The sequence below is a fragment of the Populus nigra genome, chromosome 15, assembly GCF_951802175.1.
Source record: "Populus nigra chromosome 15, ddPopNigr1.1, whole genome shotgun sequence".
NCBI classification, from domain to species: Eukaryota; Viridiplantae; Streptophyta; class Magnoliopsida; order Malpighiales; family Salicaceae; genus Populus; species Populus nigra.
Window position 1 is genome coordinate 13,302,242 of NC_084866.1, and position 13,776 is coordinate 13,316,017.

Consider the following 13,776-nt stretch of genomic DNA (forward strand, 5'->3'; position numbering starts at 1 on the left):
GGTTTTAATAATAATAAAAATGCATTCTTGCGCATTATTTATTTTTAAAGCAAGAACTAATAATTTTAATTTCATAAGATAATTAGAAATTGTGCTTGTAGAAGGACAGTAATAACTAAACAAAGCTTTGTATTTAAGGGATTTACATTTATTTATTTTATATTTAAGGGCGCAGTGCTTAGTTTCAAGATTTTCAACTGCATTTTCATGCATGTCTGCCAGCATTTCTTTTATTAGAGAATTTCTTTTTGTGCCCTCCATTTCTCTTACTTTCAAAGCAATAGGAGCTAGGGAGTCAGTACAGATTATAATCTGTAAGCAATCATATCCTTTCCCTTGTATCCTTATGCAAATTGATTTCGTTGGCACACCAAAATCTCAAAATTAGAATCATTGTCGTCTACACTGAAATCAATTCTCAACACTGAGTATTGTGAGATGGATAAACACTAGAATTCCTCTCTTTTACACAGGACTGATCATTCATGGCTGTTGATTTTTTTTGTAAGTACACAATTTTTACCCTAACTTTTTCCCTATTTAATTTACACTCCTTTAAGGGTCACTAAAGTTGCTGTCATTTATCGTTGTTATGCACTCTCACATCAAATAAAAAGGTAAAGCTAGCTTTTGCACTTCGTGTATATATGCTTCCTGTCCTATTGTTCTAATCGTAGAGCAGCAATGGTTTTATATATCAATAGCGACGGCACTGTTCGATTTCCCCACCACATGGGAAGAGAGCTATGTTATTGCTTTGCCCTGCCATTTCCCTTTTACATGACACAGTTGATTTTTCTTTATAGCAAATAGAGATGCGTATATTAAGTTCAAAGTGAAAAATCCAATTAGTAGGCTTAAATTAAAGCTAATTATTTGATAATGAAATACTTTCATGGCTAGATTCATCCGAATTGGATGATATGTTTCTGCTTTTAGGAAAATTATTAGGGACCAGTTTTACCATCCTAATTATATTATATTAGCCATAACCCATTTTCTCTCTCAAAGGAAATGTCACATCTTCTTTATTATTTTCGGTGCTGAAAATGTCACGTCTTCCACCAGAAAAATGTGGTGGGTGTGGTTAAAGATAGATAAGTCTTCTATATTTTGATCAGTGAAGGTTCATACTGGTTTTGTCCCTGCTTTTGAAGATCTAGACTATCAAGGTCTTTTGATAGATAAGGCTTCTATTTTTGTTCTTGTAGAAGTGCTCGACGGTAGGCATCTTATCATTAATTCACTATCGATGACTCGACGGCATGCATCTTATCATTAATTCATTATCGATGACTTTCGGCTTATCAGAAACATGTACAAGCATTATTATTGCTTAAATGCAGGTCAAAAGAACATAGAATACATCAATTTAAATCTAATCAAGATGGGTTGTAGAGAGAAATAAATTGAATATCAAGTGCGCAGTACTGAAAAAGTCTTCCTAAATTTGGATACATTTATTCATAAATAATAATAATAATATCTTCAAATCAGCATATAGAAGATCATCTGCTGCTATTGAATGATGATGCTCCACGACTGTGAACCTGATCTTTAAACACAGCTTGTCACATGATTGTCAAACGATGGAGTAGTTAATTTCATGGAACAGAATTTCACCTTATTTATTAGGAAAGACTGTTGTGCTGGGAGACACGTACCTTGACATGATGCCCTAGCTAGCTGCCATATCATATCTCTTCAGCTAGCTAGCTTTCCGGCCTTCATATACAAGGAGGGTCCTTTCTTGTGGTAATATGTCTGTTTGGTTGGCTAGGTAGTCATCTCCTTGGTGACTTCTTTTGTGAAATCTTTCGAATTTTCTTAATGAACCCATTTCACATCCAGAAAAAGAAGAAGAAGTCATATTTACTACAGAAAATACTTTAAAGGACATATGAGAAGTCATTAACTTGAGAAATCAGGTCATGTACGAAAAATGGTAAAAACAGTGGTGTTCTATACCTAATGGCCAAAGCAAGGAGCCTGAATGTCATCCCACCAAAGAAATTTGGACGATTGTCCATAGTTGGGACAGCATTTCAGAGATTCTTTTCTTGTTTTTAGAAACAAAGCTTGCTTCGACTACTAGCTTAAGTATTACTCAATGAACAATAACATCCATGCATTCCAAAAGTCATATGTGTTCCAGTTCATAAATATCTGAATTATTTCTGGTTTTTTATTATATGCTTTAATTAAATCCATGCACCTTTAGCTGTATAATCCCACAAAGCTGACTTCAATGGATATACACTAATGGACTAGGCATATCTTGAATGCTAAATGAGTATTATTGGTCTAATATTAGAAACTATAAGCAGTGCATTATAACAATATTTCTATTAAGGTGTTCAGATCTGCCATGCCCCTCTGTCTGCCCAGTTATAAACTAGTTTTGGTGGACCTCCCCCTTATGCATCAGCATTCTTTCATACTAGACATTAAAAGCAATAGGCCTTTTCATTTCATGTCTTGGATTAGGTAAAGATTCCCTTAACAAAGCTTCATTATTTTTATCTTATAGGTCTTTCCCCCCACTTCAATTATGATCCACCATAAACACACAGCCAGCTAGCTTTTGTGGTGCAGTTGTTCTTCTTCTTTCAAAGCACAAGCTCATCCTTGCAAGGTATGAGAAGAGAAAGCTTAAAAAACCTTTTTTTAAACTATTCTTCTATGTCTACCATGTTAGAAAAAAATCAAAGGCTCATGCTTAAGACCTAGGCAAAGAGCCCAGCAGCTAAGATGGTGAGCAGTATATTGATTTTGTCTGCAATGATGAGCTTATTAGCTACTTGTCAAAGCAATATAAAGAGCATGTACATATAAAGTGATTGAAACAGCTAACAATCAAGAAGAGAGGCAACTAACTTTTTATTCCCTTCGCTGTAATTAGCCAATGAGATGTTTTGCAAGTTGTAGATTGTCCTAATTGGCTGGACCCCATCTGATCATCATAGTATGCCAAGAATCATATATAGTAGATACAAAATCGGCACTGCATGATCTCTAAAGTGAAAAAAACAAATATTGTTCTACGATCTCTTTTAGCCTATGATAAATTAACACTTGCCTTGAAACAGTTTTGAAATATATATATATATATATATATATATATATATATAGAGTGTCAAAAACAAAATATTATAAAGAGCATGCATATATATGTTGTGATTCGCTATGTTTTGGTCAGAAACTGTTAATTTGGAATTATTAAAAATAAAATAAAATTGATAATATATGACATGATAATTAATTACTTTTTGAAGTGAAAGCTCTTGATCAATGTGAAAGATGATTAGGAATCTCACCAACCACTCCAAGTTGAAATAATTCTCTGCAACTTAACACAGAAATCAACAAAAGGGATATGCAAGAATTATGGGAATTTTCATGGACTGCAATGCAGAACCAAGTACAAATTAAAGGCTTTGAGTTAGATATTCAAGATTCAAAAGGACAATAATATTTTCAGAAAGAGGGCTAAAGGAGGGATGATAATTGTGTAGGTTTGTAAAGTTTTGAGACCATCAGCTAGACAGCTAAGAAATGGAAGCAAACCCCAATAATTTACACGCAGAATTATACACCATTGTATGATTTGCAAATTGCACAAGTCCTCAACTACCACTGTGGAGATCCCACCAGAAAAGAGAAAGAGTAGAGGTAAAAAAAGACTGATGTCAGAAAGTGGGAGAGTGACAAATTTTAACCTTTTTCACGGAAATGTACGAGATCATGTTAGAAATAAACCAAAAGGCAAGAGGAAGAACTATTATCATTAACGATAAAAAGTAAAGGTAGAAATCTTCTTTGCAAGAAACACAAAATTCAACCTTTTTTTCACAATCTTTATTCAATGATCAGGATTTATATTAATTTTAAGGAAAGCAATTTCCAAAAACTAGATACAACTTGCAAAATATTCTTTTACCCTGTTCGTGCATGGTTTAAATGGTTTGAAGCCTAACTTATCTTTTCTCCAACAGCCAAAAAAAGGAAAATTTTGAGGAAAATGATAGAGGATGAAACCCCAGATCATAATTCCGCAAAAATCAAATCTTTATCAAGAAAAAAAAGATGGTCATGGATTACAAGAGAATTTTCCGAAAAGGAAAATTAAAGAAAACCATTAAAAAAACTGCAAAAAAGGGGTCTAAATGACAAGAGAATTCATAGAATTACCACGATCCATACAGGGAGGAAGAAGATGAAAGGTTTTTGTATGCATTCCATGAAGGAAAGGAGAGGTCTTGACCGTAACAGCAAGAAAAGAGCCCAAAAAAATCCTGAATTGCCATGTTCTCCCACAGCTTTCTTGAGCTTCCATGGCGCTATACATACATACATATATATATATAGGAGCTGTACATGTAGTGATCTATATATACACAGATTAAGCAAGGCAAAGAAGTTCAAGAAAGCTGTGGAAAAGCATGACCAGGACTTGCGAGATTAAACACAAAACCTTCAAATCTTCTCAGATCTCATATCCCTTTATTTTTCTTTTGTTGAAGTGAAAATATAGTGAGAGAAACAGAGAGATGGGAGCATGCCCATACAAATTCTCATGGACCACTCTAACATATATATATATATATATATATATATATATATATATATATATATATATATATATATATATATATCTTGCAACCAGCTTTATAGAGAAGGAGAGTAGGGTTCCCTTCACTCACAAGAAGGCATTTTTACTCACAAAAAGCCTACTTTTACTAGTGAGTGCGCAGTGGGGTACAGATAAAACAGTCGTATTGGTAAAGAAAAACAAAAGAAAATTTTGCAATTTCTTTATATATATATATATATATATATATAATTGTATAAATTTTTTTTGTTACATATTTAATATTCAGTCCTGAAATTGAGATTTTAAATATTAGTTTCTCTAAATATATTTTTATAAAGTGAATTATTTTTGTAAAATTAAATTTCATAAATAAATTATACGAAATTTAGGCTAGAATACAAACCCGTAAAATGTGTGTTTATATAAAAGATGATAAAAAAATAAACTAAAAATATTAGATGCTTGATTCATCATGTTGTCAGAATCATAGTTATTAACTGTCTAGAGATAGGCAAAGCTCAGGTTATAAGTCGGCTGGATTAACTTAAAGTACTCTAATTTAAATATATATATATATATATATATATATATATATTAAAATAATATTATTTAAAAACAATATATTTTTTTTAAAAATCAACAAGTTTTAATATTATCAACTAGGTTTTTAATATAGTTACATTAGTCCAGATTATATCTTAAATCAACTAGATCCAGATTAACCGATTAAGTCAGTCCAAGTTTCATAATAGCCATCAAAATAAAAAATTATGAAATCTGAATAGATAAGAAAACAGTGATATTTGGTAATTTAGTTAGGTTTGTTAAATAATGAAAAAGAAAAAAAAGGAGGGGAGATTGACAAGAACATCCCATCCCCATCACATGTAACCACGTGAGGTAGATCTCTTTTTTATTTTATTGGTAGCTTAAGGTGTGGGTTGTTCAAGGTCCCTATCTTTATGTTTTTTCTTTATCCTACATATTAACCTATCTGTAACAATTCCCGTGATCATCATAAATCATGTTGGAGACACTTTTTTAATGCAGATTTAGATCAATATTCATGTCAAAAAAAAAAATTGATTAATATTTCGGTATTATCTCAAGACACAACACAAAAAATTCAGGTGATATTTGGTTATTATCTCAAGACACAACAGTGTTAATATTATGAATTAAAAAATATATATATATTTTAATATTTTTTATTTTGAAGTACAAAAATTCTCATCAAAATTATCTATTTATTTTATTTTAGGTATTTATCTCTTCAATCTAATATATTTCTATCTATTATTTTTATTTTAAGACACTAATCAAACACAAGTTGGTTTTTATTATAGTTGTTGCTATACATAATGTCTTTCTAAAACATCCTAGCTAACTATAATATTGTACATAAAAAAAAAGCTAAAAGAAAAGGAAAAAATTCATAAAATGTTTTTTCTATATTTTTATTATGGTTCTTGCTATACATAATGTCTATTATTTGCTGATGATTGTCAAATCTTATTTTATTTACTTGTATTTAAAATTAAAATTATTTTTGTTGAATTAATACTTTGAACTATATATACAAACAATACAATTCAAAATGGGACCTCAAAATGCAAACCGGAACAATATTGCCAACCTTAATTTTTCCAATTAAAATATATATTTATATATGCAATATAAAATGTGTATATTCATGAATTGCATTACGATGATGATCACATGATGTGTGGTGACGATGTTAAGGGTGTGGGCCAGAAAGGGAAGAGATGGAGGAGTTTGTTGTGGGCCCCCACCATACTCAAAACTGGGACATTGTTTTTGTGTTATAATTATTAAGAAACTAGACCCCCTACAGTCAAGTCCACCTCACTACCAAACTGTTACATATATTTCCACAGAGTTTTATGATATTCAGTTTGTTTTTCGTTTCGAAGTATGGTTCAAATGGCCGGCGGTATATTTCAAGGGCTGAGATATATAATTATCGCTACCAATTTATTGATGGGATCACGGGTTAAATAAAACATTATAAAACATTTTTGTTTTATTTTTTTTTAATAAAAATGGTATTATTTTAAAAAAAATTAAAAAAATCTTAAATTTAACTTAATTGTAAAGTCAAATTAACTAGGTTGATAGATGATTAATAGCATGTTTGGGAACGCGGTTCAACCCGCGTTCCCAAAAAATTTAAATTTTTTTTTGCTAAAATTTAATATGGTTTGTACGTTTTAAATCGTTTTGATGTGCTGATGTCAAAAATAATTTTTAAAAAATGAAAGAATATCATTGACATGAATTTTGGCATAAAAAGTTATTTGAAAAGCACCCGCAACCACACTGGCAAACAAGCTCTAACTAAGTCACTCGAATTTAATTAAATTAATATTTATTTTGTTTTTTTTTTAAAGAAAACTTGGCTCATACCAAGTTGAATCAATAACTACTTGATTTATAAACACAGTATAGCCAAACAAAATCTAAATCTAATTTGCTTCCATTCCGTTTGATCCCTCGACTTTTGTGCTTTACGAACAATTTATTCCCACATTAAGAAACATGTACAAGATTTCTCCAGTTTTAACTCTCACAATAGTCCCAGAAAGAATCCAAGAAAAGAGACAAGTCTGTATTTGCCAACGATGTGCTTTACTTCTTGTTGTAAAAGTGTTCTTTCTCCTGATTTTTGAAAGAATTTTCCAACAAAAGACCTAACCATATTTGGAAAATTGATTAGATAAGAACACTACATTATCAAACATCCACTTAATCTTAATTTTAATGATTGTGGGCCCTTAGATGGGTGTGATCACAGGGTTAAACATCATTAATTTGATGATGATGGTGATTTGGTGAGAGGATGGCCTTCTGATTATTAGGAGGATCACATCAAGGGTGACTGTGGCCTTCTGATTATTAGGCACGTACAATATGTAGTCGAGTGGAGCCAAATGGTTTGTTGAGAATTTCATTTCAGGGTCACATCTTGTTCCCAAGTTTGTCTGCTCCCTATGGCACCCATGGTCTTATCATGGGTCGACAATTAAAGAAATATAAGTGGTTGTCAGGGATTGGACGGTTGATTTTTAAAATATTTTTTATTTTAAAATATATTAAAATAAAAAATTTAATATTAGTATATGAAAATAATTTAGAAATATCAAAAAAATTAATTCGAAACAGTTAAAAAAATAAAAATAAAATTTTATTTTTGTAAAAAATATTTTTTAAACATAAAAATAAACAGGATCATAAAAATACATTTACATAACCGAGGTTGTCCCCACCTTCCCTCTTGCCTGAGTTACTAGTTGGATCTAAATTGAAATCTATCTATATAAATAATGCATTTCTTTTTATGAAAAAAGTAAATAGCATGTTTAACGAAAACAAAGTGACTAGTTTAGCGAGCTATATGAGGTTGATATGAGATAATTCAAAACATATTTATTTTTATATTTTTTTTAAAAAATAAAATATTATTTCAAAAGTATCTAAAAAATTAAATTAAATTTTAATTGGATTATGAATTAATCTATTGGGTTCATTAAGTCATAATTGGTCAACTTCCACCTAATTTTAATTTATATCTCAGCTTGGATTAGCAATCGAGTCAACAAGTCATTGAGTTTATTCATCAATGTTAGATTCAGTATATGGAACAATGTTATTTTAGATAAAATTTAAAAATAAAATGAGAATTGATTCGATAAGGCTTTATTTGAATATGACTGAATTAACTAAATTAAAAGCTGACTCATTAAGTTATTTTAATTTAATCAAATCAATTTTCATCTTGGTTTTTTTATATGATGACGAAACATTTCTTTAACATCACAAGATCTCTAATTGCATATATAAAAAAAACATTCATCAAGATCAATCTCAAATCAATGTAATTTTAAATGATCAAATAAAAAAAAACTGAGCAACTACAATGACAAAAAAGATAAAAAAAATTTATAACAATGTGCCACTTCTCTCAGTATATTTAATGTGAATCCAATAACTACCAACTTTGACTCGAATAAGTGAGTGTTATGAATATTGTAAAACCTAATCCAAGCCTAACATATATATATATATATATATATATATATATATATATATATATTTCTTAACTGTATAATAAATAAAATATAAATAACTACTCAAACTGTAAAATCAATCTTGGTTCCTAGTAGTCATTATAAAAACAACAGCAAAAAAGGGTTCTCTATCAATCATAAAAACAAAAGCTGTGCCGTTTTTTTAGATACCAGCTTGATGACATAAACAGTGCAAGGCATCAGAAACAGCTTACGAAGGGCATCAGTCACCTATCACTATCTAACATGTCACTGCAACAGAGCAAATGTCGACGGGGAAGTCATTTTCACGACGTCGTATTACCTCTCATGTGACTACACTGATTTATTGTCCCTGTATACCGGCTAAATTTTAGCCTTTTTTTTAAAAAAAAAAAACAAAATCTTATTCATATAAGGTACTGGTGTTTTTAGAACCCGTTTGAAAAACATTGGATTTATTTTTTTGTGGATTTTTCTTCAAAATTCAATGAAAAAATTGTTGAAAAAATCATTTGAAAACTAAAAATCAAAAGCTACAAAATAAAATTGTTAAATTTTTTAGTGTACTATAACACATATTAGGAGGAAGAATTATTCGGTATTGTAGTAATTTTTACGGTTGCAGTTTAAAAAAATAGGATTAAGAAAAAACTTTTAGTTTTGATTTTTAAAAAATATTTTTTGGTTAAAATTGCTATAAAATATATTTAAATGAAATAACAATTAGTAAAAGACAGGTTATTTTAGTTTTCACAAAATCAAGATTTGAAACACAATTACATATAAGACGAGGCATAAAACGCAAAAACCTACCACAATAATAAATAATCTCGAGACATAATTTAAAGTTGTATTTAGTTATTATCTTAAAACAAAAAAAAATAAAGATAATAAAAACAAATTTTATATAATTTTCTATCTTTTCTATTTTAAAATGATATAAATTTATTTAAAAACTATCTAAAAACATATTTATTTTATTCACCCATCCACTTCCCTCGATCCAGGCATGTTTGTGTATATTCTTTTGGATTTCTAACACTCACTAAACCTAATATAAAAGAACAGCTGCACACGATTCAAGAAATTGTTGAGTTCATTTATTAAAAAAACAAAAACAAATTGTACCGTCTCTTTTGTTCTGTCCATTCTATGACAATGTTCAATTGGCGCTTGTGTTCATTGAATAGTTGCATTCCTTGCCTAAATCGTGGCCCGCTGTCTTATACATCCGACATGTACGTACCATGAAAGGATAAAGCATGCTGCCACTTTGATCTTCAATTCGAATCCCAGTTATCCTTGCGTATTTGTGAGATTTCTCAGATCTCTTCCGAAATCTTGAGTTTATTTTCTCGAATTCAAATTAAATTCATTAATTGATCAAGGGATATAAAAATTACAAAAGTTTTCTGAGTTCATCTAATTCAAATTCAACTAGATTAATTTCTAGACTAATTCAAAATAAAATTCAATTCAAATCAGGTTTTGAATGGATAAATTACTATTTCAACCTGTTAAATTAGGGATTAAGCTGGGTTTAGAAGCGATTACCATGTCCATATACTGTACTTGTTAGAACAAAACTGAACTAATGGCAAGAATGGAGTGGATCCACCCAAAGAAAAAAAAGACACAAGAAGGGAAGAATGAATGATTAGATGTTTCTGCGATCGTTGTAATATAGTGAATAATTGATAGGGACCCATATGAAAAGCTACCCTCAAAATCAGCAGTGAATTTTTTCAGTATCCCCTTTATGATTTTTGACAAGTCAAGTTGCACGAGCAACCACTGCATATAATGATCTGCGGTTGTACGGACGCAAGTGTATACTCGTATCAGTTAGTTGCTTTGATTTTTGATTCCTTCTTTTCTTTTCCATACCTTGTAATTCTTACAATTTAATTGCTGCTGCTGCTGCTGCTGATGATGATGAACAGAATTATATATGGCGGGTGAATGTCATGTCTATACATTGCAGGTCTTGTCTAGAAATTTTGGTTTACATCCAGCTTTTGTTTTTAACATTTTCTAAGATGTTTTCTGTAGTTTGTGTCGCCCTGTAAAATATATTTTCTTCATGTAACATGAAAATATATTTTTGAGATAATTACACTTAATTTGACGAAGTCTAAAGCAAACTTCTAATAATCTTGGGCTATCCATGGCGGTTTTGATTATTTTTTTTAACCGAGAGCTTAACTACGTACTAGCTAGTTCATGTTCCCTAGCAAAATAAGTCTCTCATGAGTATAGGAGACCCTTTAATATTTAATTTAATTAAAGTGTAGAAGAAATGTAATATGTAAAAGAGGAAGATAAAATATATGATTTTTTTTTGAGTAAAAATGAGCATAATACATATATACCCATATCATATCAATTATGTATAGATGCAAACATATTGTATAGTCTACTCTACAAAATAATTACTTTAATTATAGATGATCACAAAATCAAAATGTAAAACGAGACGTTCAAGTGGACACCCATATTATTAATATTTTAGGTGTATGAAAGTACTAATACATATTGTATAGTCCTATCATGCATGTCGACATGAAAATGGAGAATTGCTTGAAACCTTAGACCTTAAATTTTAATTCTAAAATTTTAAAACAATAAAGTTTTTCTATCCATGTATAGATTTTAGAGTCTCTTTTGCTTATTTACATATATAGAAAAATGCTGACTTTTTGTCTTGGCCAGTAACTGAGTAGAAGATAGATGGTGCGAGTTCTTGAAAGAGATGGCACTGCTACTTGGCAAAAACCTTCAAAAATCACAACCACGTAACAAAAGTTCCAATATCCGTTCTTTTTATTGGTGTTGGATACTTTTATGACTAATATTGTTTTTATATGTATTTTATTTTGAATACTTAAACTTGTAACTCAATTAATTTATAAAAAATTCAATCAGAATTTATTTATAAAATAAAAAAAAACAAATCAATTAAAATTAACTCGAGTAATCCAGGAATACCCTCGAGATATTTTTTTATGGGGTTTGAAAACTGTAATGCCAACTACTCCCCCACCAAATTTCTTGGGTATTGCTTTATGTTAGATGCTCGAACAAAGCATTCCCTCTTTACACGGTAATGGATGAAAAATCTAATCAAGGACAAGCTTCATGACAGGACCATTCTATTACATCACTAATAATAGGACCATGTGAAGAGCTTCCAATGAGAACAACGCTACGTGATAACGGGACGGGATTGACAGAGAAAGGTTAGGTTGTCTGTTTCCGTTGTGGGTCACTCTCGTTTTCATGGGGTCGTGTAACAGCCTGTTCACTCCAACAAAAGCACCCCCTCCCTTATTCTATTCTACGACGACAAGGAAACAACAGCGAGTGAGGTGGGGATGGGCCTTTGGACTCTTGTGAGGGGTGACAATCAATAACAACAAATGGGCCCCCATGAAACAGTATCTGTCTCGTATACCCAAATGGGCCCAATCCTCCATTATGATCCATCACGTGCTCTCAATTTGTTTTAACCAAAAGATGGCTATTTATATTTATTTTTTAAGAAACGAAAATGGTATAGCCTTTTTCATTGGCAATACATTTGAAATGCTCGTGGGTGGGTCTACGATGGAAAGTGCACTCAGCTAACTCCAAGAGTACTTAAATGGAGCTTGTAGGTCTTGTTTGGTGGCCTTGGTTCTTTCAGAGACTCTATTTAAAAGATTTGTTAGATTAGTATTCTAGTGATAGACACGTGTTTCGTTATGAAAATACAAGAATATATATATATCTTCTTGAAGTGAATTTTTATTTTTTAAAAACAAAAAATAAAAAAAAAACACCATCCCGACTTTTCCCGTCTCTTATGTGCTACCACGGTAATTAAAGCTAGGTCAAGGGCTAAAGCAGGCCAATTCTTGAGCAAGTGGTGAGTTATCGTGCTTAGGAAAGTAGGGCATTTTTTCAATCCAGCCCATCTACTTATAGTACGAGTTATCTTAATCGAGGGTAGGGCAAGCAAGTAACAAAGGTGAATTTGGGCTCTATTTTTGTATGAGCCCTAAGAAAATCACGCAGTTCCTCTTTGACTTCCGCCTGTATTACATGAATGTTTGGGGCAGGCGGCGCAGCCTCTGGTTGGGGGGCGGGCTCTCTCCTGGGCTGTTCCAAGTCCCTAAAGAGAGACTCCCCGCTTATGCCCGGGTATCAAATAGTCTAGAAAGAGAATATGTTTTTGATTATCAAAACAATATGTTTTGTTTTTCTTTAAATGGATTTAGATATTGTAGATGGTAAATTATTTGTTACTGGAGGACTGAATTATTTTTATTAGTTTAACAAAAATAAATAAATAAATAAAAAAGAAGGAATTGAAGATTTGTGTGAGAGCAAGAGCCCACTCATAGAAATTAAGTTGAAACTATTAAGCTTCTTCTTTGAGGTTTTCAAAGGCCTCTCAAGTGAGGTTTTGAATCATGAATACCAGGAAGTTGGAGGCCCGTGCTGAAGTTGAGGACGTATTATACTCCATTGTTTTTATTTTTATTTTTCCTTTTCTAAATGAAATGCAATGGCAATGGGAAATATTTCTTTTGTTCTTTACTGTCTAAACCCTAATTGATTTCTTGGCTCATTATAATCAATGCCTTTTTTAAACAGTGAAGATGATGCCAACAAACAGGGAAAAACAATGATTCTCGTTTTATATCAAAATCATTGTGTTAGACCTGACCCCGAGCAAGTTACGAGTTAAAGATCAATCAAGTTATCAGATTTTAACTTAATTTTTTAAAAAATAAAACAACATTTAAAAAAAATATTTTAGAAAAATCAATGAATTTTAATTGGATCAACTAAGTTATAGATAAACCCAAGTTTTTTATAGGTTATACTGAATCAATTTTTTTTATACTGTTTTTTAAAAAACTCAGTTTGAATCAAGTCTAAAATTAACTAGGTCCTGAATCAACGTGTATGAATACAAGGTCCAAGTCAAAAATCAAACAAGTTATCATATTTTAACTCAATTTAAAAGAAAAATAAAAAGTAAAACAACATTATTTTTTTTTAAATATATATATTTTAAAAATCAATGAGTTTTAGCCAAATCAACTAAGTTATAGATAAATTTAA

General features: G+C 30.7%; 1 long non-coding RNA gene across 1 annotated transcript; it reads right to left on the bottom strand.

The window, feature by feature from the left end:
- Window positions 1–1,304: 1,304 nt before the first annotated feature.
- On the bottom strand, window positions 1,305–4,586 carry LOC133674947 (uncharacterized). Its single transcript, XR_009835286.1, has 3 exons — window positions 4,192–4,586; window positions 2,878–2,953; window positions 1,305–1,826 (listed from the first exon to the last, which is right to left on the bottom strand). It is a non-coding gene; the product is annotated as an uncharacterized LOC133674947 (long non-coding RNA).
- Between the last annotated feature and the right edge of the window lie 9,190 nt (window positions 4,587–13,776).